Source organism: Nicotiana tabacum, chromosome 9 (genome assembly GCF_000715075.1).
Source record: "Nicotiana tabacum cultivar K326 chromosome 9, ASM71507v2, whole genome shotgun sequence".
In the NCBI taxonomy this organism is placed as follows: domain Eukaryota; kingdom Viridiplantae; phylum Streptophyta; class Magnoliopsida; order Solanales; family Solanaceae; genus Nicotiana; species Nicotiana tabacum.
In genome coordinates, this window is record NC_134088.1 from 22,806,615 (window position 1) to 22,830,290 (window position 23,676).

At 37.6% G+C, this 23,676-nt stretch overlaps 1 long non-coding RNA gene across 3 annotated transcripts; it reads left to right on the plus strand.

Moving 5' to 3' along the window:
* Positions 1-12,962: 12,962 nt before the first annotated feature.
* LOC107800966 (uncharacterized) lies at positions 12,963-21,322 on the plus strand. Of its 3 annotated transcripts, none has more exons than XR_012694797.1 (2): positions 12,963-14,947; positions 20,934-21,322. It is a non-coding gene; the product is annotated as an uncharacterized LOC107800966 (long non-coding RNA). The 3 variants fall into 3 exon arrangements; XR_001651523.2 differs by having other exon boundaries at positions 21,062-21,322; XR_001651524.2 differs by lacking the exon at positions 20,934-21,322 and adding an exon at positions 15,963-16,220.
* The last annotated feature ends 2,354 nt before the right edge of the window (positions 21,323-23,676 follow it).

Below are 23,676 nucleotides of genomic sequence, written 5' to 3' on the forward strand. Positions count from 1 at the left end.
CAGTAATCAATCTCTCCAGTGTATCGAGCTCTCATAATCATGAAAATCAGCCCAAACAGAAATGATATGATGTATCAACAAGGGTAATAATAGAGACTGAGATATGATACGCGAGTAAAATTGAGATTGAGTACAAATAGCAATTAGCATGTAATTCAACATGTAACACGGCCTCTGTGGGTCCCAATAGTACCAACACATAGCCTAAACATGTTTTCTAATATGATTTACGATCAAATTTCTATAACACAAGGAGAACATATAGCTAACAACAAGTTATTCAACTTTACAGTTCCATGGAATGGACGAAGTCACAATTCCTACGCTGCACACCCACACGCCCGTCACCTAGCATGTGCGTCACCTTCAAACCAATCACATAACACAAAATTCGGGGTTTCGTGCCCGCAGACCAGATTTGGAATTGTTACTTACCTAAATCCGAGCAAAACTCTATTCCAATATGCCTTTGCCTAGCAAACCGGACTCCAAATGCCTCGAATCTAACCACAAACAATACGATATAATCAACGTGGGCTAAATGAATCAATTCCACAAGAAAATACGAGATTATAAATAAAAAATCTGAAATCGACTTTAAGCCGGCCCCGGGCCCACGTCTCGAAATCCAACAAAAGTCACAAAACCCGAAAGCCCATTCAACCACGAGTCTAGCCATACCAAATTCATCAAAATCCGACACCAAATCTCCACTCCAATCCCCAAAATCAACACTCCAAATCCCTATATGTTCTCTTTTATCCCCAAAATCACAACCCAAGGCGCCTGGGGCCTCAACCAAACATACCAACAAGTTCCAACACATCATACGAACTTCATCGAACCCTCAAATATCCTCAAACAACATCAAAAATACGAATCACACATAGATGCAAGCCTAATAAACTTATGAAACTTCCAATTGCTGCAACTGACGCCGAAACCTACCAAATCACGTCCGATTGACCCCAAATTTTGCACACAAGTCACAAATGACACCACAGACCTACTCCAACTTCCGGAATCCCAATCCGATCCCGATATAAAAAAGTCCACTCCCAGTCAAACTTCCCAAAAATTCAACTTTCGCCATTTCAAGCCTAATTCCACTACGGACCTCCAAATCACAATCTGGACACGCTCCTACGTCCAAAATCACCCAACAGAGCTAACGAAACCATAAAAACTCCATTTCGGAGTCATTTATGCATAAGTCAACATCCGGTCAACCATTTCACCTCAAGTTTTCCATTATGAGACTAAGTGTCTCAATTCACTCTGAAATCTCTCTGGACCCGAACTGACTAACCCGGTAAGTCATATAACAACTATAAAGTACAAAAAGGAGCAGTAAATGGGGGAACAGGGCTACAAACTCTCGAAACGACCGGCCGGGTCGTTATAGAAATAGAGTACTCTATAACACAACTCTAGGGATACCCTTCGCGAACACGGAAGAAGCCTTGCGTTCGCTATGAACAAAATACACAGCCACAAAATAACACTATGCGTTTGCCGCACAACCCTCGCGAACTCGATGAACCCGCTGCTAAACCTTTGCAAACGCGTCGCCTCCTTTACGAACGTGACAAACAAAGCCTCCAGCTCCCTCGCTTATAGGCAAACGCGACACCATACTGCAAATGCGATGCACAAACCTCACAAAACTATGTAAACGCGACCATTCTGCGCGAACATGAAGAGAGAATTACCCAGATCCAAACCACAACCCATGTGATCGCGTCTACAGCTTCACAATCATGAAGAATCACTGAGGCAGCAAAAGACAATAGAAACCAGCAGTGAAATCATCATCAAAAATGATCCAAAACCACTCTGAAACTCACCCAAGCCTCTTGGGATCCCATCGGAACATACCAACAAGTCCCAAAACATAATACGAACCTACTCGGAGCCTCAAATTACACATAACAACATCAAAATCACCAATCACACCTCAAATCAAACTTAATGAACTTTCAAAATTTTAATTTCCAAAATCGTGCTGAACGATATCAAATCAACTCGAAATGACTTTAAATTTTGCAAACAAGTTCCAAATGACATAAAAAAACATATTCCAACTCTTGGAACAACAATCTGAACATCATATTATCAAATTCAACTCCCGGACAAGCTTATGAACCTTCCAAACCTTCAAATTGGCAATTTTCACCAATTATGACCAAAACTTTCTATAAGGCATTAAATGAAAATCCCAGCATACTCCCAAGAGTCGAACGTGCCAAGAGTCGAACTTGCCAAGAGTCGTTCCAAAACCATAAAATCACTGTATAAACTCACCATGCACATACTCATGAGTGATCCCACGTCACCCCAATCCATGCAAGCCTGATAACACAACATAACTGATGATCCTTACTTCAACCTTAGTCTATAAACTTAGACCCCAATTTCTAACATCCGGAATTCATTACAAGACCCGAATCTCGCATCTATACACTGTATAAGTCTGAACAAGTTTTTTCAAGCCATAAATATAACCCAAGGGGTAATCACATGATATACATCATAATTCAAGTACTAACAGCAATAACGCCTGACCACAATAGCTTCCCAAAAATAAATTCGGTACCAGTAACAAACCTCATATCAAATAAAACCTTGCTCTAAACCTTCGTACACTGCCAATGATGAAAAAACACGCAAATACTCAAAATCACTCATCAGATCAATAAGTCGTGGAGCTCTCTCGTCCGATAAAAACCATTGCTAAATTCTAAGTTGACTAGTAACGTTATTCTTCCAAACATACCTTAATCGAATCTGATAGAATGCATTCCAAGTCCAATAACTTCACCTCATCCAGTACAAGCTACTCGACCGACTTGCCATACTGATACCATCTATAGCCCCATATCATGCAATCAGTGCACCAAACAAACAAAAACTCGATCATACCCAATGATGGAAAAATAATCAAATGAGAGGATCGTCCCGTAAGCTCAACAGATACCACCACAAATGCAGTGCTATAAATCCATCATATGAAGGAACCAAAATATATGAGATAAACACAAAGGATTATATCCCAACATAGCTCCATTGGGATGCGTGTCCCCGTCCAAACACTGGTCCACATGAAATACCTCGAGCCATAATGCTCAAACTTAACAACCATACAAAAATCAACAACAAACACATGAAATGCATGACCATAATTATGGATAAACAGATAACACAATACACCGCAAAAATGAAAGACCATAACCAAGGCGCAATTACACATTCAACACCCAACCATCTAGCTCGGATTTTGCCACACGGCCCAAATAGGAACACATCATGTGTGCAAGTACCCAACAAATAACAACCCATTATAGCCTAGAAGAGTTACACATAAAACATATCAAAATACAAATAAGCTCAACTCTGGCCGAAGAACAAACCCCTCAGCAATAGCAGTGCTGATTCAACAAATCCAACCGGGTGTAGAACACACGTCCTCTTTAGGCCTACCAATGGACCCCGAATTAACTCCGGTCATCCAAAAGAAGATAAATAACTCTCCAAAAGTCCGCAATAACCTAACTATATCATATACTATCTGTTGTCTAACTTTGGCCATACCTTCATAGTCTGCAACCATGAAACAATCTGCCTCTGAGAACTCCCTAGAACACATGAACCACCATATCAAATCCCAACTCCACCACTTGAATGACTAACACATCCCACATACACAATCATCCCACAAAAATACTTCAATAATTCTTTTGTGCCATATAGCAAAATCTGAACATCGGTAGTCGATCAACCAGGCGATTATCGTAATACCAATCAAGCATCCGCAAGTCAAAATACAATGCGCCTTTATGAAGTACACACTCTTCTCAGGTGATATCAAAATAGTGCCAGTATTCTTCTAAACATCAAAAATCATCCATGCTGTCCAGAACTCATGACCTTCACTTCGAAATTGAAATGCAAACTTGTACATACAAATCTCCATCCCACACGTCGCACCGTCTCTATCATACCATCATATGAAAACGCGACGATACCATTATCAAATTTGAATCACAAGCAGGACAATTACTTCATTAGCCAGACACCCTTCACTCGACCCCCATCTAAGAGAAAATCACAACAGGAAACATGCTCCGCATGCCTGATGAAATCATCCATCTCAAGCAGTGGTAGAAATAATCGAGAACTCTTTGAAACCCATTGGCACATAACTAAGCCATCAGAACTGAATCTATTTAACTCAACCAAGTCATACAGATCGTAAAACCCAAGAGTATTGCCATAAAATGTCGGTAAAGCCTCGCTACATCGTAAGAACCAAAAGAACAGATCACATTCATCACCATGCTGATCCAACCTACTACCAAGTTGTCCTATTTCTCCGAGTTCCTTTCGAATTGCCTTCAAGTTAACACTTCACCTTCCCTGTAAACCATGATACTTACCCAAAGATCCTAGCATGAGATCACATCATCTCAAGACCCATAAGCCACTATATTCTCTCTTAGACACCCAAGAATACTGCAATCGAGATACCCATTCTGAAGAGAACTTTCGAAAGTCTGGAGTAGTTTTTTTAACCTCTCTGATACAGACATGTAGTATCCATAACGATATAGAAATACTGCAAGTATCCATATACAGAACTCTGGGAATAATCCTCAAATATAAAATATGAATCTTGAGTTTATTGGAACTTTCATGAAAGTTATCCACTATGCTCTAATCTTAATTGCACCGCTCAAACGAGTCGAACAACATGCGCGCCATTAGCATACCAACACCCAAAGATGTAACCCCACTTTAGCGCAACCGAGTGATTCCCGTTTCTTAGCACATTACATCCACCATGACTAACAAATCCAAATCATTCCAAGATTCCCATATATCCATAAAGTGTAATACATCATGCATCCAGAAATTTTCTTGCTCAGGTCACCCTAAAAAACAACCTCTTCAAGTCATAACTGATCTGCAAGCATGTCTTAGGCCGAAACTAATGTAGCACATAACCATGCAATCAGATCGTCGATAGTAAACTCCCCCACTTATCTCAAAGTCATAGAATACAACATTTGATAACCCAAAATATCCTTAGTCCATGAATTCCATAATCCTACACTGTAATTCAACTAAATCCTTCATAATTTCATGTAACACAATTCATAAAATATCTCAAATCATCCACTTAGCTCACACTCATCCTCTTGATAATCAGTCCAACTTCCTCAAGTGATCCAAACTCAAATTGCAACACATAGAACCCACTGGTAGAAAGAAAGTCTCCACACAAACATAAAAAGGATCATATATCCTTAGACCACCCTGCAGGAGATAACCCGCATGCTTAGCCTCAAACTGCCATTTCACTATGCCTTACCATGGTCACAACCAATACAGTCGCTAAATCTTCTTGAGTCTAAATTTGTCAATAAGACATAAGAATCTACTTCATCCTACAAATGAACAACATGAAAGACCCCTTAACAGGCTCAAGACTCGAGATTGTACAACACATCAAGATAGAAATCAAGCACCCAATAGTCCTTTTCACATCTCAAGCAAACTCTTCTCGTCATATTCAAACCATCTAAACACATCGTGCAACCACATCATACTCATTATATAGCCATCCAACCACTCACCAAGCCATAAATCTTATTCATAGGGACACTATCGGATATATAAGTCCAAAAGATCATACTTATACAACTGAAACTATCGAACCCAAGCTATGGTCTAACTTGGCCTCAAGCCCTCCAGACTGGCCCAATTCCGCAACATAGAGAACACATCTCGCAACTCATCCATAGAATCACAAGTCGTCGATGCGTAGCTAAAATCGAGCGCTCACATAACATACTAGTGAGTGGAAGGAATTCAAAGAGATATTCTTTAAGCTGAATCAATGTCGCACCATATGAAAATAAAGATGGGAGGTTTACCCTAAATGCCCTGTAGCCTCTCGAAGATAGGTATGGACGTCATCATACTGATCCGCAAGACTCTACTAGACACTTGCTCATGACTCATAGAACCTATGAACCTAGAACTTTGAAAATTGTCACGACCCAAAATCCGTCTAGTCGTGATGGCACCTAACCCAACCCGCTAGGTAAGCCATATATCAACATTCATAATCTAATAATAATGATAAGAGTCAAGAAGTGGAATAATTAAATTTTTATACAAAATTCCAAGGATTTGTAGTACAAATCATGAGCTTCTAAGACTTAGAATTTAAAAGGCTGGTACGAAATAAATACATCATCTATTCAAAATAAACAACAACAACAATAACAACCCAGTAAAATCCCATAAGTGGGGTCTGGGGAGGGTAGTGTGCATGTAGACCTTAACCCTACCCGAGGGGATAGAGAGGTTATTTTCAAAAGACCCTCGGCTCAAGACGACGAAAAGAAACACTATATCTGTACCATCAATAGAAAAATCTAGAAATAATGACTGCAACATAAGAACCAGAAAATAGATGACAAGTAATAAAAATAACAAGTAAATAAAGCCCGGCACAATAAAAACGAGAGTAGTGTGAACACAACATTAACCACTAGTTGTCTGAAACAAAACCCTATCAGACTAGCCTCAACAACCTCCTAACCTACAACCCTAATGCGCTACCTCCACACCTTCCTAACAAGGGCCATATCCTTGGAAATCTGAAACCACGCCATGTCCTGTCTAATCACCTCTCTCCAAGAATTCTTATGCTGCCCTCTACCTCTTCTAGTACCCACCAAAACCAACCGTTCACACCTCCTAACTGGGGCATCCGGGCTTCTCCTCCGTACGTGACCAAACCATCTCAGCATGGCATCCCGCATCTTGGCATCCATAGGAGCCACACCCACCTTCTCCCGAATATCTTCATTCTAAAACTTATCCATGCTAGTGTGCCCGCACATCCACCTCAACATCCTCATTTTTGCTACTTTCATATTCTGGGTATGTGGGTTCTTAACTGGCTAACACTCAACTCCATACAATATGGTCGGTCTAACCACCGCTTTATAAAACTTACCTTTGAGTATAGGTGACACTTTCCTGTCACACAGGACTCTAGCTGCTAATATCCATTTCATCCACCCCACCCCTATACGGTGTGTGACATCCTTATCGATCTCCCTATTCCTCAAGATAGCCGATCTAAGGTACTTGAAACTGTCTCTCTTGGGGATGACTTGTGATGTTCGAAATATACATAAATAGATTTGAAAATCTAAAGCTACTAAGGACAAGTGGCAGCTACAACCGGAATGCAGGTACATCTGCAATGCCAGGTCCCGCAATGCACAACAACATCTCTCCAAGATCTGCATGCAAGGTGCAGAAGTGTAGTATGAGTACAACCGATCCCATATACTCAATAAATAAAAAATCTAACCTCAGTTTGAAAGTAGTGACGATCTCGGAAGAAGATCAAAGTCCAACACCCATAGCCAATAAAAACATGTAATAGTATAATGAGGAAAGTAAGGTAAATAACTCAAGAGATATATGGTCAGCTGGTTCACACTTATGAGAAAGTAGGCATGCTTTTCAAGTGTAACAGTCAAGTCCAAATCTTACCACTGATAATCAACTAAACATGAGTCATAAAAATAAACTATATTCACCAGTTCACAACACCGGGTAAGAAGTTCAATTTACCAATTAACATGAGGAAAGATACATCTCTATGTCTACGAGACAAATATACATGACATATCATCAAATGTCATATACTGTCTAGCATAGGGAAACATATTGGTATGCCTACATGTCTAATATACATGTTAAATCATCAAATGTCATATACTATCTAGCATGAGAAAATATATCTTTATGCCTACATATGAAATATACATGTAAAATCTTCAAAAGTCATATATTGTCTAGCATGAGGAAATACATCTCTATATCTACATATCAAATACACATGTCACATAATCAAATATTAACTCAGTGAAATCATCAAGAATAACCATACTCAGCACACTCACGGTGCATGGTCCAAGGCACACACCATCTTACACAACAATACTTCGCATTGTACGGGTGCCTAGCATAAATGCCCATCACTAAAGCACGTATATAAAACACTGCACCCACTGTTGGCATGTCAGACTCCAGAGAAGTAGATCCTGCCCAAGTGTTAATCATAATCACATAGCCCAATAGTGAGGCCTTGCGCACGCATCGCCCTAAATCAATAACACTTAGCCTAATATGATCTTGACATACGTGTCACCTTAAAACCAATATCAAATCGACTCTATAGCCCAAGCTCATTCATTAACTTCTCACGTTTCAGATAATCACAATCTATAATACTCATTTCAATAGGGTTACACATATAAGGCATCAACAACATGAGAGGAATCAAGTAAGAAAGAACTAAGACAGAGATACCATATACGGATATAGCATCACGACCGAGAGTATGTATATAATCATGGCAAATAGGTCAGAAACAGAAAGAATAGTCTTATCATGTCTCGAACAATTAGCACATAACCTAGACATGGTTTCTAACATGAAATCATAGCTCAATCAATCATACAAGTAGAGAAAATGTGGAAATAACGAGGCATGATAGCAAAACAAATCTAATGATAGTCTAAAAGCCACATGTAGTCATAAACACTTTGGTGCACGCACATAAGCTCATCACCTAGCGCGTGCGTCACCCCAATACCTCTCATGTAATATAGTACCTAGGGTTATGTACCCTCAAATCTAAGTTTAGATATGTTAGTTATCTCGAACAAGACAAATCAAATACTGATCAAGCCAAATAATACTCTAGAAATGCCATCCCGCGTGAATCAACCTCCGAACGGCTCTAAACTAGCCAAAAGCAACTAAATATATCAAATAAAATCATGAGAAACAAACTCAAGCAATAAAGGTTGAATCTTTTATCAGAAACTCAAAGTCAACCAAAAACTCAAACTCATAAATTAGGATAACCCATTCAATTACGAGTCTAACCATACTAATTTCACTCAAATTCGACTCTGAATCGATGATCAAAATCAAATTATTCACTTTAGGAAAGTTTAGCCAAAAACTCTCGATTTCTCTTTTTAAAATCATTAATCAAATGCCAAAATCGAAGATAGAATCATGAAATATAACTAAAACTAAGTAAAAAATACTTACCCCATCCATGTGGTGAAAATCCTCTCCAAAATTGCTCAAATCTGAGCTCCCCAATTCAAAATGTGATTAAATGAGCTCAAGGTTCGAAATAGAGTAATTTATAACACTGCTCCAGGGATACCCTTTGCGGCTGTGGAATAAGTCTCGCGGTCGTAATGAACAAAATAAATAGCCGCAAAATAACACTACGCATTCGCGGCACAACCCTCACAAACGCGATGAACACCACTGATCGACCTTCGCAAATGTGTTGCCTACTGTGCGAACGCGATGAACAAAGCCTCCAGCTCCCTCGCCTATATGCGAATGCGACTCGACAATGCACACGTGATGCACAAACCTCACAGAGTTACGCTAACTCGAAGAGAGAATTACCCAGCTCCAAATCACAATGTACGCGATTGCGTCTACATCTTCGCGATCGCGAAGAATCACTGAGGCAACATAAGATAGTAGAAACAAGCTATGAAATCATCCTCCGAAATGATCTGAAACCACCCCGAAACTCACCCGAGCCCCTCGGGACCCCGTCCAAATATATCAACAATTCCCAAAACATATACATACTCAAAGTCACAAATTACACATAACAAAATCAAAATCAGGAATCCCACCTCAAATCAAATTTAATAAACTTTTGAACATTCAATTTTCAAAACTCGTGCCAAACCATTTCAAATCAACTCGGAATGACTTCAAATTGTGTACACAAGTTCCAAATGACATAAAAAATCTATTGCAACTCCCGGAACAATAATCTTAATCCGATATCATCAAAGTTAACTCCCCGTCAAACTTATGAACCTTCCAAACCTTCAAACTGACAACTTTCTCCAATTATGGCCAAAACCTTCTAGAAGCCACCAAATGAAAATTCGGGCATTCGTCCAAGTCCAATATTACTTGTTCGGACCTAACAAAATTATCAAAACTCTGATCCGAGGTCAAACGCGCAAAAGTTAAACTTGGTCAACTCTTCCAATTTAAAGCTTCTTAGTTGAGAATCATTCTTCCAAATAAATTTAAACCACTCGAAAACCAAAACCGATAATACGCATAAGTCATAATACATCTGTAACGACCCGACCGGTTATTTTGTGCTTTAGCGATCCGTTCAGTGGTTCAGGGTCTTGAATGACTTCATATTCTGTATTATGACCTGTGTGCATGGTAGGATTTGATATTCCGATAATTCGAAATGAATTTGGATAAGTGATTCTCACTTTAGAAGCTTAAGTTGAAAATGTTGACCGAGGTTTGACTTTTATAAAATGACCTTGTAGCGGTATTTTGATGGCTCTGATAAGTTCGTACCATAATTTTGGACTTGGGCGTATGCTCGGAATCGAATTCAGAGGTTCGTAGGTTGATTTGTGTTATTTTTCCCGAAAGTTGAAAATTTAAAGGCTTAGAATTTTGATAAGTTTGACCGTAGGTTTACTACATTGCTATCGTGTTTGGATTTCTATTTTGTGACTTGAAATAAGTCTATTTTGTCATTTGAAACTTGTCCGCAAAGTTTCGTAAACTTCCTAGTTGATTTAATAAAAATTGGACGCGCGGTTGTGTTCTTAAAAATCCTTGAGTTTCATGTTGATTCATCTGTTTTGAGGTCCGATTCATGATTTAGGATGTTATTTTGATATTTTTATCGCGCGAGCGAGTTCGTGTTATGTTTTCAGACTTTTTTTGATTTTTGGTTTGGAGCCCCGAGGGCTCAAGTGAGTTTCGAAGACGTTTCGGAGAGTTCATAGAAGGTTCAGATTTTTGTTGGTTCTCAGAACTCGCATTTGCGAGAAATAGGTTGCATTTGCGACTATCGCATTTGCGAGCTTCATTATCACATTTGCGAAGAGCACAGTGGCCTGAGGAGTTGGCATTTGCGAACTCCCCATCGCATTTGCAATACTAGCCTGGGCTGGGCATTGGTCGCATTTGCGATCACTGTTATCGCTTTTGCGAATTGTCCATGTTCGCATTTACGAACAATTCATTGTAATTGCGATGATAGAAGGGATGTGGGATTCTTCGCTTTTACGATGGATTCCTGGCATTTGCGGGTTCAAATTTGCGAACCCAGGTCGCAATTGCGACACATACGCCTGGACATTAAGCTGAGGGACGGGATTTTTAGTCTCATTTTCATATTTTGGAATCCTAGACTCGGTAGGAGGCGATTGTGAAGAGGGATTTTTATCTGAAATCTTTTGGTAAGTGATTCTAGTCTATTTCTAATCATATTCTATCAATGTATCTTGGATTTTAACGTCAAAATCATGTAGATCAAAGTGAAATTTGTGAAACTTTGCCAAGTTTTTAAAAAATAAGAAATTTAGTTTTGAGAGTTGATTTGGACTCGGATTTGGAAACTAATCAGATATATGAACTCGTGGGGTCATGGGCAGTTAGAATCTACCATTGAACCCGTGTTTTGACCGGGCGAGCCCAGGGTTGACTTTTGTTGACTTTTGAGCAATTGTGTAAAGATCATAGCTTTAATTATTGGAATTGATTTCTCTTGCATTGTTTGATGTTATTGAGTCGATTTTAGTTAGACTGGGCGGAGGTGAATTGTAAAGTAAAAGCTATTTTAGAGTATGATTGAGGGGAACTACCCCATATGAATTGGTCTGTTTGTACTATTTGAACTACATGAAAGACGTGTACACAAGGTGACGAGTGTGTGCACGACTTATATGTGGAAATTTGACTGGTTAGACTCTTAGGTTATTATGCACATTAAAATGAAGTTGTCTCACCATGTTAATTCCTCGATTGCTAGATTTACCTTTACATGTCTTATTTGAAGTTGATTGGTTCATGTTCCAGCCTTTATTGCCAAATATACTTTTATATACCTTAATTGAAGTTGTTACCTCTTTTATTACCATGTATCTCTTCCATAGTTGATTATCCATAATTTTTATGATCTCTTTCATTGTTGACTTATCCTTTTTTTTGAAATGTTATCTCTCTCATTGTTGAGTTGTACTTATTTGGAATCATTATTACCTGTTAACTCCCTTATTGTTGAGTTGTACTTATTTGGAATCATCGTTACATGTTATCTCTTTTATCGTTGGGGTCACTCTTATTTGGAATCATTGTTACATGTTATCTCTCCTAATGTTGAGTTACTCTTATGTGATATCGTTGTTACACATTGTTTCTATCATTGTTGAGTTATTCTTGTTGAAACCAATATTTCTTGTCATGTCTTTCATTGTGAGCTGCTCTTAGTTTCTTTGTGTTTTGTAATTCTTGTGTCGATTTACTTGTCGTACTCTCGTGTTATTTTGTTGTTGTTGAGCCGATGTCTATGTGTGGTTGTTGTATTGGAATTTGTTTTGAGGAGATGTTGTGGCATACAGGCAGATGTGGTGCAGTTTGATATATTATGTTGTTGTGTTTTGGCACACGTGATATTGTTTGGAGGATTGTCGGGGTGTTCGCACGTGAGTTGTCTGTGCTATTATATTATTGATATTTGCTCATGCGACGTGACAATGTATGTTATATATATATATATATATATATAGGGGTTTGAGCATGTGGCGAGACAATGCGGGAATATTATTATGCGCGTGCGATGAGACAAGGCAGGCATTTACTTTGTTGTTGTACATCACTACTAGAAATTGGGCCTATTGCATCGATTGTTTATGCAACGGTTGTATAACCGTTGCAATAGATTGCATATGGCAACGGTTAGTGCTTTTGCCACAACAGAACCGTTGCCTCTCTATAGGAACCGTTGCTGTAGCATCAATTTTTGCAACGCTTTTGTAACCGTCGCAGTAGACGTATCTTTGGCGACGGCTTTTGGGGTAAAAATATCTATTGGGTCGGATTGCTCCCTCCTCTTTTTCCCCCATTTCACTATGCTAGTCCAACTCTATTCTTTTATTTTTTTTTATCTTTTATCTTTTAATTAATTATAACATCTGCAAAACTCCTAAAACTCCAAATAACCTCAACACACTCAAAGACCTAAGGAACAAAGTCTCTTCCAAAATTCTTCAGCATTTTCTTGAGATCTATGGAAGAATCATCCCAAATCCATCATCAGTAGTTGTACATGTAAATCATCACCAGAATCTGTGCCAAATAGCTTTGGAAACCTGTATCTATATAGCATCTCGTTGCCGGTAGTTGTACATCGTTGCCGGTAACTGTAAAATTCTATTGGGTGACGGATTTTGTTTGTAAGATAAGTGTGTTTTGTTGGATAGATGTTTTAGCGATCTTAGATTTCGTTTAGTCCACATACTGCTTGTTGCATGTTAAATGTGCAGAATCTAAAATCCCTAATTTAAGATGTGTGGTAATGTATTTAAGATTTGGGAGTTTCTTGATGAATTAATCATCTCTTTCTTGTTTCACTTACTAATTTCTTGTTGAATTAATCATTTTGCTTTCTATTGAAGCTTTGAATCTAAATTAGGGATATGTTAGGGTTTTTTTATATTAAAATTCTACTATTTTTGCTCTTTATTCTTAAAATTGGGGATCTGTTAGGGTTCTTTTGCTTCTTGACATTTTTGTTGGATCTTTAAAATTGATTGATTGCCCCTTTTTAAGGCTATTTGTGGGTTTTAGTAGCTGCTAATCATCCCTTGTCAACTCTTTCTTATGAATCATCTTAGAAAGTCAGTAAAATCATCTACGGAAGCACAAAAAATCTAAGACCAAGGTGTTGGTGTGTATTTTATCAGTGGTCATCTTTGGATTACTGTTGAGAATGAGTTTTGTATGCTTATTTTGTGTTTTGGTGTGGTTTAGGAGGTAGTCCAAAAAGTTGAATGATTCTAGCATGGCTCTTTCCTATTAGCTTTAGCTAACTGTGGCTCCAAACTCTTGCCTGCTAATGGATGAAGTTGGTCTTGTGGGTTTGAAAGCAGCATTTTGTTTTCCTTTTTCTCATTTTTTAGTTGACTTAATTGTAGTAGAATATTCTGCTTTAATAGTTAATGCCTTGTAGCCTCATTTTACAATTTTAAGAGACAAGAAATTCAGTTTCAAATTGATTCATCAAAAGTTATAAAGAATGTCATGTTACTTCAGTATTTTGCATGACATGTTACTTAGTTCAATTGTAAAATCTATTTAAATTATTATAAGCGTGATTTCTTTGTTCGTCTGATTAAAGTATATTTTCTTCCAAGAACGTCATGTGACATGCCCAGCTTAGAGCTAACGATATAATTAATAATAGGATGGAAAGTAGGAACAATTATACAATTTTGAGCAATTTTGCACCTCTGGCAGATGAATTGATTTGTCATGATGCTTCGGTTCTATGGCTAACACACTTGTAATAGTGTTTTAATTGAATATTGCACACTTGATTTTAATGTGCAGAACTTTAGAGATTTTTCCATGGTTTTTCATTTGAAAATATTGTTGCTATTTTTCTGTTTTAGCTTACCATAAAATCTTCATTTTGGTTATTTGTTATTGTGTTGTGTAGTATTTTAATGTATAACCAGAAGTTGGAGGAATATCCTAAGAAGGACCAACTCAAGAAAGTGAAGATGGCAATCAATCAGTTGACGCAATTATATCTGCCATAGAATCCAAGCATCATGGACGCGTGAAATTGTATGGTTGGGGGGTTACGAAATGAGTTTTAAAAGGAAAAGTTGGAGGTTCTGGGCCTCTATAAATGTTATAACGTGGTTGAAATGCTAGCTATATCCGATGCTCATTCATCGGGAGAAGATCGATACCTCTGCACCACAAACTGCTATTCAACAAATATTTCATCGTCCATCTACTAGTAGTAACAAACAAGGTCAGTATTTATTTTAGATGCTACACCAACTCTACTCTTCTTTCTCTTCCTCTTATAACTTTCTATCTACTATAAATACCCATGATACGTACATACTTAACATCTCTCTCGTGAGGAGGATTACTTGAGAAAGCTATATTTCTACAGAAACACCAGAATTTTAATCTAAGATAGGAAAAAAGGGGGAAATGAATAAAAGGGGGAAAAAACCACATGATGTAGAAAGTTAAAATTTCCAGTACTTGTGATAATAACTATGGTAATTATTTGACTCTGCACAGCGAGTTACTATATTTGATTTCTTTGCTAGATTGAGAGATTTTCATTCTTACAATTGATTGATCTATTCTCATGTACAATTCATGTGAAGAAACTACTATTCATCTATTCCTAGATAACTGCCAAGTTTCAAATTTTCCTTTCTCTGTCAATGATCTTGATTTGATCAGAAATTGAAAAAAATTAAATGGAGTGAAATAAAGTACTTATTGTAAGTAACTAAGTATAGATCTTTGTTTCCAACCTCGTCTGATTCTTGCTTCCCGTCTGTTATTGTGATGATTCCTGGAATTGATTAAATTCAAAGAATCGCTTGTTTCTTTTGAATGAAAAGGTAGTAAAGGATTGGGATATTGGCTACTAGACAAGGTGCAATGGGTTTAATTACCCTGCAACTCCTCTATACTTAGATATACTTCTAGTAAAACCAATTCTTCTTCTGTAAGAAAAAAAAACACAATTTGGTTATGAAAAAGATTTCTTAAACTAGAGATAGAAAATTTGTGTAGTTATTAAGTATATATGTACCTTCTTAGTGAAATGGGTGAAAGTTGATGTACCCAGTACTCGATGGCAGTCAAATCATTTATATACTTATGCTTTTATCATTAGTCTATTTGAAGTAAAAAAAAGTTAAGTATAGATGAGCTGTTGATAAATCATGTAACATTGCCAAAAAGATCAACATGACTTGAATGTTATCTCATACTCTTATTTATCATGTAAATGAATAAAGGGACCACAAAAGCAGTGATGACCTTGCTTAAGAAGATTTCAGTTGTTGATGAAGTTTTAGATATTTTAGGAATCTTTTATTTTCATTCATTTTAAAACTTATGATACTCTTGAATTGTAAAACGATTTGATATTTTGCTCTTATGGATATTATCAGTTGGATATTTTTTTTTTTTTTTTTATGAATTGTTTTATTTCATAATTTATATAAATTTTAGTGTATTACATTTAATTATGCATAATTATTTATTTACACTAAGCCTAGTATGTTTGAAATGTTGCATAGCTTCTATAAGCTGTTGCTATAGGTGCTGTGAGCCGTTGCTATACGTTCATTACTAGATTATAGTCTCAATAAAACCGTTGCTACAGTTATTCGAAACCGTTGTAATATCATAATCTAGGCGTTGCAATAGCTTTAACAACCTTTGCATAAAATGATATTGCAACGATTATGAACCGTTCCAATTGACTAAAAATTTCGTTGTAATAGAAGGAAAAACCGTTGTAATAGATAGTGAAATAGCAACGGTTATACAAACCGTTGCAAGTACCGTTGTAGTAGAGCTATTGCGACACGACCTGGTGAAACGGTCCTTAAACCGTTCCAGTAGCTCTGTTGCAACGGTTACCTTGTCTATTGCAACTGGTCATCAAAAACCTTGTCTATTGCAACGGTTTTGCAGCTGTTGCCATAGGACCAACAATGCCTCAAGTCCTGGGGCATTGTTATTGATGATAATTGTGTGGTGGTGTGCCTACCTTGTGTGAGTCATGCATTTTACGTTTTGTTATGTTGTTTCCTATGTGTCATTCGTTGTCTCTACCCTTGTTGACTTGAGTTGTGATAGAACACTTGCACAAGCATACATATAATTATTCACTCATGTCAGTTTAATAAGATGAACCTTGATGTTTATTGAGCATTTACATGTATTCTCGTATACTTGTCTTCTGTGTGAAAGTTGTACTAATGGCACGTGAGTTGTCCTTGCGGATATGAGATATTCCTCCTGTTGGCACGTGAGTTGTCCGTGCGGTTATGAGGCATTGTTGTTGCTAGCACGTGAGTTGTCTGTGCGGATATGAGATATTGTCACTCTCTTAGTACGTGAGTTGTCCGTACAAATATGAGGTACTAATGGTATTGGCACGTGAGTTGTCCGTGCGATTGTGAAGTTTAATGTGGGCACAAGTGTCACGACCCAAAGCTCGACCTGTCATTTTGGCGCCTATCATGATACTAGGCAAGCCGACAACTCATACGTACCAACACATGTAAATTCAAAATATACTAAACAGGTTTAAATAAGTGAAAAATCTCATAAAACTAGAAGAAAGCGTCAGAACTCAATGCAGAATTTCCCCAAAACCCGGGTGTCACTAAGTACATGAGCGTCTATATAATGACTAAGTTTGATACGCTGTCTTGAAAGTAGAACGAAATAAGTAAAAATGAAAGATAAGGGAAGGAGAGTCAAGGTCTGTGGGCGCCAAGGCAACTACCTCGATAATCAAAGAACGGCTGAAAACTCCAAGATCATCAACCTCCATATCCGGAAACACCTAGATCTGCACACGAAGTGCAGGGTGTAGCGTGAGTACAACCAACTCAATAAGTAACAAGTCTAACCTGTGGTTGAAAGTTGTGACAAGCTCGCACAGTACAACCCACATACAGAACTAACAGTACAAAAATTTGCAGAAAATAAAACAATAATATCTCAAAAAATTCATAATTTGCATGTAAGTACAAGAATTTAGACATGCTTCCAGGTTTAACACTCAAGCTCAATACAGGTAGAATATGTCAAGTCGGAATGATCTGAGGAATATAACATCTATATATCTATATGCCAATATGCATGTTGTATGTGATGCAATACAATGAAAGCTTCACGTACTCACACTCTCAGAGTACTCACCCTGACTGTCTCAATTCTCACTCATCACACTCAATCAATCAGCACAGTACATAGCAGATCCAGCCCGAATCAAATATCTTGAATCAATAGAACTATGCTCACTATGGGTGTTCAGACTCCGGAGGGGCAGATACTGCCCAAGTGCTATAATGAGCCAATCATGACACGAATCAATAAATCATACTGCGGCGTGCAGCCCGATCCCATAAATATCACTCATAAACAGGCCCTCGGCCTCACACAGTCATCAATCTCTCCAGTCTCTCGGGCTCACAACACTCATGCTAAGCAGCCCAAAAAAATGATACATGATGTGACAATATATGATATCATAGACTAAGATATGATATGCAATGATGAATGTGACTGAGTACATAACTGCAATTAAGCAAATAACTCAACAGCAAAGAGCAACCACTGTGGGTCCTAATTTTATCTGCACATAGCCTAAACATGTTTTCTAGCATAAATCACAGCTCAAGTGCTCTAAAACATAGAGTTCAGTAATAATATTGAGATAAGATAGCTACATAGTTCCATGGAATCGACTAAATCACAATTACTATGGTGTACGCCCACACGTCCGTCACTTAGAATGCGCGTCACCTCAACACCAATAACATATCACGTAATTTCAGGGATTCATACCCTCATAACCAAGTTTAGAAGTGTTACTTACCACAAACCGTGCAAATCTCTACTCCAACAAGCCCTTGCCGCGCGAATCAGCCTCCGAATGTCTCGAATCTAGCCACAAACAATTCGATACAATCAACTCAAGCTATAGGAATCTATTCCATATGAAAATGCTAAGTTCTTAATCAAAAGTCAAAAAGTCAACTAAAAAGTCAACCCCGAGCCACGTCTTGGAATTCGATAAAAGTTACAAAATTCGAAGCCCATTCAACTACGAGTCCAACCATACCAAAATTACTGAAATCCGACACCAAATCGTCACTCAAATCCCCAATTTTAACTTTCTAATCCCTAGCCCAAAACTCTCAAAATTCCACCTCAAAAACACACAAACTAGACGGAAAATTCAATGGGGGAACAATATTATTGAATAAAAATGATCAAGAGTGACTTACCTCAAGAAACCCCTCAAGAAACCCTCTCAAAAATCGCCTTAGTCCGAGCTTGAAATGTCCAAATTGATTAAAATCACGAGGGATTCATGCCCTCAAAACCAAGTTTAGAAGTGTTACTTACCTCAAACCGTGCAAATCTCTACTCTTACAAGCCCTTGCTTCACGAATCTGCCTCTGAATTTCTCGAATCGAGGCACAAACAATTCGATACAATCAACTCAAGCTATAGGAATTAATTCCATATGAAAATGCTAAGTTCTTAATAAAAAGTCAAAAACTCAACTCAAAGTTAACCCCCGGGCCCACGTCTCGGAATCCGATATAAGTTACAAAATCCAAACACCCATTCAACCACGAGTCCAACCATACAAAAGTTACTCAAATCCAACACCAAATCATCACTCAAATCCCTAATTTTAACTTTCCAATCCCTGGCCTAAAACTCTTAAAATTCCACCTCGAAAACACACAAAATAGATGGGAAATTCAATGGGTGAACAATATTATTGAATACAAGCGATCAAGAGTGACTTACCTCAAGAAATCCCTCAAAACCCCTCTCAAAAATCACTTTAGTCCGAGCTTGAAATGTCGAAAATGATTACAACCACGAAAGCCCTTGAGTTTTAAACACTGCCTAGCCCTTTTCGCTTCTGCGCATCATTTAACCACACTTACGGTTCCACTTTTGCGGTCAAAGCTCTGCATCTGTGGAGTTTCACCGGACAGCGCCCGCACCTGCGGCCTCGCTTCTGCGGACCTGCCTCACCAGGCCTCCTTTTGCTTCTGCGATGCCCCTTCCGCATTTGCGAACTCGCAGGTGCGGAAATTCCCTTCGCACTTGCAACTCCCTAGCTCACCTAAATTCGCTCCTGCGATGACTCCTTCTCTTCTATGGTTGCGAACCTGCGACCAAATGCTTCGCAGGTGCGATCGCACCAAACTTGGTGCACTTCTGCAATCCTTCAATTCCAAATTTCGATCTGTTAATCATCCGAACACCACTCGAGGCCCCCGGAACCTCAACCAAATATACCAACAAGTTCTAAAATACGATACGAACTTAGTCAAGGTCTCAAATCACATCAAACAATATCAAAAACATGAATCGCACCTCAATTCAAGCCTAACGAAAACTAAGAAATTCCAACTTCTACAATCGATGCCGAAACCTATCAAATCACGTCCGATTGACCTCAAATTTTACACACAAGTCATAAATGATGCAACAGACCTATTTCAACTCCCAGAAATAAATCCGAGCCCATTAATCACAAAGTCAACTCTCGGTCAAACTTCTCAATTTCCAAAACTTCTAATTTTCCAACTTTTGCCATTGCAAGCCAAAAAAAAACTGCGTATCTCCAAATAACTATCCGGACACGCTCTAAAGTCCAATATCTCCCAACGGAGCTATCGGAACCATCAAAACTCCATTTCGGGGCCATCTACACATAAGTCAAACATCTGGACAACCTTTTCAACTTAAGCTTCCAACCTTGAGACTATGTGTCTCAACTCATTGCGAAAAATCCCCGGAGCCAAACCAACTACCTCAACAAGTAACATAATAATAATTGAGCATAAAATAAGTAGTATATGGGGAAACATGGCTACAACACTCAAAATGTCTGGCTGGATCGTTACAACAAAATGCCAAGTGATTAGGGTTCGTGACTTGGGACACGCAAATTGTGATTATGAGGTATAGCACCTCGGAAAAATTCTTGTATAAATCTTGTGTGGAAACGGTTGTTTATTGGGTTGTTACATGTTTCTCCTTACTTGGTTTCACCGGATTTTAATTGTACTCAGCTTACTCTGTGGCGTTATTATCTGTTTGTTCCTTGTTGTTAATTGTTGTTTCCAGTTCTTAACGCGGATATCGTAACATTATTCTTACCATGAATTAGCTTTATATTGCCCTCTGTTACTATTATATTCATAATTGTACAGGTTATTACGTCTAATAGGTGTCTTGACTGTCCCTCGTCACTGTTCCATCGAGGTTAGTCTTGATACTTACTAGGTACCGCTGTGGTGTACTCATCCTATGCTTTCTGTACATATTTGTGCCGATCCAGGTACTCTGGAGTTTGTCTATTATTAGCTAGCCGATCGAACATCGATGTGGAGACTCAAGGTATACATGCCGTCACGTTCACAGGCCTAAGAGTCACCTTCTGAAGTTTATTTTGTATTGTTTATCTCTATTCCGAAACAATTATACTTAGAGAATTTTTAGTGAACTCAGTAGAGCTTATAACTTGTACTACCAATTTTGGGAAGTGTGTTGTTGGGATTCTATTTCAGTAGATTATATCAGTTTATCATACTTGCTTTAGTATTTTGTTAATTATTTTATCAAGTTATTATTAAAGTTAGGCTTACCTAGCCGTAGAGACTAGGTGCCAACACGACATCCTACAGAGGAAAATTGGGGTCGTGAAAATATCGTATTAAGCTACTCACCTCGAACCCCCTAATGGAATGCAAATGCTCAAAAACTATTGGTTGGGTCGTTAAAAAATACTGGCAAATATTAGCTCATTTTTGTTGCTAATTCAGCATTAAAGGCATTCGTTTTCTCCTAAAAAAGACAGAAGGAATCGTCTCGCAAACAAAACAGTTACTAGGTTTAAGTGAATTTACTTCGTAATTATATTTTCATTACCACTCCAAACAACAAAAAAGCAAATGAGTATTAATTCTTTTACTATAAACGTTTTGGTATGCACAATAAAATCCAAAGAATTCTACGAAAGTTAATTCCACCTCATCTTCGGTAGTGAACTGCTTCTTTTCCGTAATTGGTTCATTTAGATTTACTAGTCATCTGAAGGAAAAATTTGAGTGAGAAATCATATTTGGAATGAACTTAGATTATTTACCTTAAATTAAGAGATAACAATATACACTTATGAGTAAAAGGGTGGGAAAGGTACTCACGACGTCTCATTTTAATTGATATTTTAGCAACAACAAAGAAATTCCAAAATAACTAGTATCACTTAGGAAATAACCAAGACATAATTTATTATTTTTATCAATCTTACTCTTGCTATTTCATTAAATAAGTCAAAAGTGATTAGTAATACTCACTTTTCAGAGTAGCATTTAATAGATAAGAAATTAATAATGAAAATTTAGTAAATAGTATCTTGTATTTAATGTTTTTTATGGAAATACTAAAACCTTAAACAACACTTGAAATGTGAAAGATGGAATAATAAAGATGATTTTTGCTTTAGAAAATATCTAATGTGATATTTTGTTATGATAGTTTACTTACAGTCATTTAATTCTTTTCAACAAAAAAAAAAGAAGATAATTATGATTACCACAATCTCTACATAATAAAATCTAACATAATCTTCTTCATCAATGCAAATAACACAATGCACTATATAATAATTCATCATGACTCACAAAAAGATAGGAAAGATGAACTCCAAGAGAACATCAATAGTGATGTTTTTTTATATATCTCTCTTTTGTGAGCCATTCATCTGGAGATTTGATAGAAGATGTTTGCAAAAATTCTAGTGATTACAAATTATGTGTCAACACTCTTAGAGCGGATCCTAAAAGCGCTTTTGGTGATCGGATAGGGTTGACACGTATTATGCTTCAATTATCTTTAACTAAGGCTAAGAACATTCAAAGTCAAGTCATAATTCTATTGAATCATACTACAGAGCCTATTCTCAAACAAAGCCTTCAGATTTGCCGGGATAATTATGGAAATGCTGTGTTTATGCTTACGAACTCGATTAAATATTTTGATACAAGTGACTTTTTTTCAGCGAAGATTGATTTAGCTGCTGCCGTGAATTGCTGCGTCACTTGTGAAGAGTCATTCACTGAAAGAGATCCTACACGCAAGTCCCCAATAAAACCAGCGAGTGATGATTTTTTTCATTTTCTTGATGTCACATCGAGTTTGTTAGTCGTTCTTTAAGATTTGTAGACCCGTTATATTTAGCGCGGTCTTGAAACAAAGAATTAGAAAAGTAAAACCAGTTTTCATTTACTATGTATGAAACATTGTGATTACTGCTTATGGTTTATGCTAAAGGTGAATAGGGTGTTATGTAAGTTGAATTTACTCATCTTCATAAAGCAAGTTGTTTCTACAGTTAACTAATGTGCGTTATTTGGTCGAATAGGAAAATTTAGTGCATTGCTTAAATTTTTCTCCCCTTTTAAGAAATTTTTGTAAATGTTTACCTTAAAATCGGATAATAATTAAACTTGTAGGAGGTTTTAAGGACACGTGATTTCACCTAATACCAATTGATAAATGCGATGATTAATAACAGAAATTAACAGTAAAGTAAAGCAAACCAGTATTTAACTGCAATTCAGCCCTCGAGCTAGAACGCCCTCGAACTAACTGAGAATAGAGTTAGGATATATGAAATAAACTGATGAACAAGAGAGTATAAGAGATAAAGAGTATTGTATTGCTTAGATATGCGAGGATAAGATGGTTTACAAATGATTAGGACCCCCTTTATATAGTAGAGGAATTTCGCTTATGGTACAATTCTAATTACAGAAAGAAATCCCATGATTAGCTAAATAATTGTTCCTGAGTTGATCCGTTCCGAGATTTTCGCCATGATCTTCGACCGGTCACGGATATCTCAGCTTTCCGTTATTATGCTATCTTCGGTCTCGCTCGATGTCTATCTCG